Source organism: Chinchilla lanigera, unplaced genomic scaffold (assembly GCF_000276665.1).
Source record: "Chinchilla lanigera isolate Chin_1 unplaced genomic scaffold, ChiLan1.0 scaffold00001, whole genome shotgun sequence".
Lineage (NCBI taxonomy): Eukaryota > Metazoa > Chordata > Mammalia > Rodentia > Chinchillidae > Chinchilla > Chinchilla lanigera.
Genome location: NW_004955402.1, coordinates 27,379,936 through 27,385,272, shown reverse-complemented (window position 1 = coordinate 27,385,272; position 5,337 = coordinate 27,379,936). Strand labels below are relative to the sequence as shown.

General features: G+C 34.6%; 1 long non-coding RNA gene across 1 annotated transcript; it reads left to right on the top strand.

Annotated features, from left to right (window-relative positions):
- The first annotated feature begins 754 nt into the window (after positions 1-754).
- On the top strand, positions 755-5,105 carry LOC102019871. Its single transcript, XR_259070.1, has 3 exons — positions 755-848; positions 933-1,022; positions 4,742-5,105. It is a non-coding gene; the product is annotated as an uncharacterized LOC102019871 (long non-coding RNA).
- Positions 5,106-5,337: the final 232 nt, after the last annotated feature.

Below are 5,337 nucleotides of genomic sequence, written 5' to 3'. Positions count from 1 at the left end.
TTTTTTTTTTTTTTTTTTTTTCTGTTTTTGTAAAAATACATATGCTTCACTCTGATATTTGAATGTTAATGATATATAATTCTGGAGTGAGCTTTTTAAACAACGTTGAACATATATTATTCAACAGTATTCTTGCTTCTTTTATGTATAGAAAATTCCAACTATTATTATAATTCAATTCTTTATAGCAATCTAGTTTTTTTCTTTCTTTGCTCACAAAGATCTGATGATTATATCTTTGTTATTCTATAGTCTCACTATAAGGTGTTTAGGTATAATTTTTACTTCTCCTATATAGAAATTTTATGATTTCTGATATCTTTAGCTTCAGTCTTTGATGAATTCTGGAAAAGGCTTTGCCACTCTTCAAACATTTCTTTTTTTTTTTTTTTTTTTTTTTTTTTGTTTTTCTGCGGTACCAGGAACCGAACTCACGACCTTGCGCTTGCCAGGCAGGCGCTTTTGCCGCTGAGCTAAATCCCCAGCCCCTCTTCAAACATTTCATTTATTTCATTATTTCCTTTTTTTTCTTGAGTAGAAGATAAAATTAGGCTTTCTCCATGTACCTTCCATGTCTGTCAAACTTTGTTTCACAAATTAAGTGCCTAATTTTTAATCTAAATATTTTTCTGCCTATTGTTTCTCCTTGTCCTCAGCCACAATTTTTTGCTTCCTTTGGGAGTGATAAGATCAGTGCCCTTGGAAATTATCTAATTATCTGAAGCTTATGATGATGTTGTATTCTTCTAGGAAGCACTTTTGTCCAGGTTTGGTAAGCACAGCTGTGGTCATCAGCCCGGAATCACTTCAGCTAAGTTCATCGCTTGAACTTATTTAACATCACCCAGGTGATTGGCATTTGCTCCAATATAAGCATTGCACATTGTGGTTATGAACTTTCCACAATCTAATTAGTCTTTTGATCTTCTCAGATAGAAGGCATGTTCATTTGCAGCCCTGAGGGTGAATATGCTGAGTGGCAAGTGAGAAACATCCACATCTGGTTCACCCTTAAATTGAAGGTAAGGCCCTTTGGGCTGAAAGATATTTTGAGGAAGTATGGTATAATTAGATTGCTCACTTTGGAAAGGCCTTAAGCTTTGTCTTCTGTTCCTTGGGCCTCTCATAAGAATGCAAGGGATGTGAAATCAGAATTATTGGCTTCAGATCTCAGCTCTGCTAATTACTAACTGTGTGTCCTTGGGCGAGTTACTTTACCTTTCTCTGCTTCATTTGCCTCCTCCTTAAGTTTAGGGAAATTACATGTCTATCTTATACAGTAGCTGTACTGAGTAGAATAACACATATAATGCTTTCAGAAAATTCTGTACAAATAAGTATTCAATTAATATTAGATAAATATAACCTTTCCCCAAATGATTTATGGACTACAAAGAGAGATACAGGGTATATATAATTATTTTTAATAAATCTAATGTGATATTTTCCACAAGCGCTGGAACAAAGCTGTTATGAGAATTACGAAGAACAGTATTTCACCAAAAATGCCATAAATGTGGATGGAAAAAAATCAATACAGAAAATAGTTCTATTTTTCTGGATTAAAGTATTATAGGGACAAGGACAGGTTAATCACTTGTCATTTCTCCAGCCTTTTCTAACAAAGCAAGTAGAAACCTAGGGACTGCACAGATCCACAGGCAAACACCTTGCTCACATATATGCTCTACATAATTCTGCAGGTATATTTTCGTTGTGGCCAAAGGTTCATTTATTTATTTTTCATACCTGTGAAAGAAAAAAAAATATATACATATATATGAGTTTGGCATCTTACTCCCTAAAATTTAGACCAGAAGCCTTCAAAAGTTATAAATGTCTCCCCTTCAATATGGAGACAAAGTCAGATTTTGTCTTTTTATTATGATTATCATTATTACTTTTGGTCACAGCCCTGAAGCCGCCAAGGGACAGTTCTAATGCAGCTCTGGCCACAATGCCCTGGATGCCCTCCTCCGGCATCTGCCTTTAATCACAGACAATATGGTTTGTGTTTAGAATCGAATGACTGTCATCATCTAGCACTAATGTTCTCTGTCACAGGGACTTAACAACCCATTTGGGGAACACTCTCAGAGACTTTCAAATTCAATATTCTCTCCAAACTCCTGGCTTTTCATTAACCATGCCATGTGGGCTTCCGAGGCCTGATGCCCAATGGTATTATTTTTCCAAAGAGGTCATGGGAGAGAAGTGCTTTTTTTTTTTTTTTAAAGTGCATATTTTAGCACTTTTAAACACGCAAACTGACTATAGTTTTTATATAGAAGTTTGCATTCACAAATAGCCAATATTCAGTACTCGGTGTAATTTTACAATAGAAAATACTGTTGGTTTTGGATTGCATACTATGTAATTACCCAGCACATGATTGAAATGAATTGCAAACTGTTGTTGATTTTGTGCATAGAGCTTAGTTGGCTCTTTGCTATACATTTTCTCATTAGTTTGCCCCTGATTTATTTATGACATTGTTATGCATGTAAAGGGCAAATTGCTAAAGTTCACATTGCAATGACCGATTTAGCAGTGGAAAAATTCAGTTATGATGTGCAAATAACTCTCTAAGTGTTCTGAAGGTATGCTATGCCCTCCCATAATTGTGAAGCTGTCTACCTTATTTTTACAGCACTTCTCAGATCTTTCTTTTCCTTACCTATCCCATGACCATAATTTCAGAACCTCATCATCTTTTGTCTTGAAAAACCACATTTTTCTAGTCATTTTCCACATATGCAGGCTAATCCCTTCATGTCCCTGCTTCTTAATGCTGGCAGATTTATTTTCTCAAGTCACTGTCATGATTCTGTTTCTCCCAACCCCAAAAGGAAAAACAAATAAGAAAATAAAGAAGAAAAGGAGGCATGAGAAGGAAGACAATAAAAATGGTGAGAGAAGGACAAGGAATTTTCTACAAGAAGAAAATAGGAAAAGCAAGTAGAAAAGTGGAAGGGAATTAAAGGAAAGAAATACTGAGAGGAAGATTACCGTGTGTGACAGTGCAAAAGTGTGAAGCTCTATGGCATTTATTTCTTTCTGGTGTCACCCTTCTTTAACAGTACTCATTTTATGCAGTTGGAATATAGGCAGATCATGATTCCTGCAGTTACCCACTTCAGTGGAACATTTCTGTTTAATCTGCCTAACGAAGTACTTCTCCACCTGTGTATCTCCGTGCTCATCTAAATGGAAGGTTATTGGCACCGCGTCCTAGACCAGGACAATATAATTAGGCCAATTTCAAATATTTATGTGAAAATTCGTTCTTTCCTCTCCCCTCTCAGCAGGGGCCATTATTGATTGAATGGTGATGAATTAGTGAGATGTCCTGTGAGCATGGGCAGGAGGTGTAGAGGACATATGTTGTCAGTACTGATTATGCTACATGCATCTAAACTCCAAGGCGTGCAATGAGAGAACAATGTTGTTAGCAAGCTGAATTTTTCACAGTGAAAGAAGTCAACTGAGTTAGGCTATGAGAAAAAGTAAAGCGGTCATCGTATATTGAAAGTGGAAGTGATATTTCTTTATCTTTTATGATTTTAAAGGTCTGCTTCCAAAGAAGAGCTACATACATCACTTTAAAAAAGTCTGAATTATATGATTAAGATTTAGCATCATACAAAATCAAATTGAAAAAGTAGAAATCATAAGAAGGTCATTTTAAAAATGGAAAAAGGTGAAATTGAAATATTGTAAAATCTGTAATGCTCATAGTTATGAAACATACAAAGCACTACAACAAAATTGTTTCTTTTAAATAAGAGAAAATAGGAAAAAGAAAAATGATGAGTGGATAAGTTTAGTTATGAATCTTTGCAAATACTTTCATCAACTCACATTTTAAATAACAAGCTTAAACCAAGAATAAGAACATAGAAGGATAAGAAACATGCCTCTCACATTAAAATAAATGTTGCTATCATTTCTATTACAATGACATAAATTCCTGAACAGGACTAGACATACATGTAATTTTTCATAAAATGTTTCTATTCCTAGCTTAAAGACAAAAAAGTAGTAATTATTTCATTACTGTTTGTGTGAACATATAACAATTGTATTTATGAGATACAGCTTGAACTCATCATTCTTAGAGACAAGTGAAAACAAGGGAGCAAGAATTTATTATTATTACCTTAAAATTCTTGTCAAAATGTGTTTTAGTACCCAAAATAAAAGTGAAAGTTAAAGATAAAGTGAGATCCTTATTTTCATTTTTTTATTTTTATGGAAGAAAGTTAAAACAAAATTTCCTAACAAGATGACAGAAGAATAACAATAGTCAATATATTGCATATTATTACTTTTATTATTTTCAATTTTCCACAAAATATTTGGGTGTTAGAATTAGAAAGTAGCAATTTCTAATACACAAGTAATGAATAGATTGTAAATTAAGATTAAAAGTGAAATCACAGCAACCAATAAGCACACAAATAACGATGGTACATTCATACAATGGAAAATTATTCAGAGGAAAAAAAAATGAGGTATAAAGGTATGTAAAGAAAAAATTTACAAGTATATTACTAAGTGAACAAAGTGTTACTAAGTGACAAAGCCAGTGTGCCAATCATTTAAATTACTATATATGGCATTTTAAAAATGACAAAACTAAAGAGACAGTAGAAATATCAGTAGTTGTTAGAGGTTGAGTGGGTGGGGAGAATAAATAGGTGTGTGGGAAACAGTAAGTTTTGTCTTTTCTACCGAATAGGAGTGATTCCATCTTGGACTCTAGCCCATCCTAGACAGCCCTTCCTGAACATACTAAATTACCAAAAATGTCCACTCAGTTTCGATCCTGGGAACACAGCTACAAACAAAAGACAGATCATCAGGGGCCAAGGATTTTCTGTACTACACCTCCCCCTCCGCTCTGCTCTCCTCTTCAGCAACCCCTTAGATTCTCCTCGCTTCCTGTTGTCTGAGTTAGCCAACTGGGATAGATTGTGAATCTCCAAACCAGCCAATGAGAAAGAGGTCAGCTGATTTTCTCTCAGCAGAGAAAAAAGGAGCTATCCTTCTTTGTGCTGTGTCTCCTACCTCAAGCTTGTGCCCTTTTGCAAATGGAAAAAGCTTTGTCGAGATATCTTGATGTCTGAGTGCTTTATTATCTGCACCAAGTTGGGTCCGGGGCTCATTTCCAACAAGTGAAACTTGGGTGATTTCTTAGGAAAGTGAAACTATTCTGAATGACACAGTAATGACAGATGCATATTGATGTACATGTGTCAAAACACATAGAAATTTGCAGCAAACAAACTTTAGTTAGTAGCAAAATATCAAAAGAGGTTCATCTGTTACCAAAAA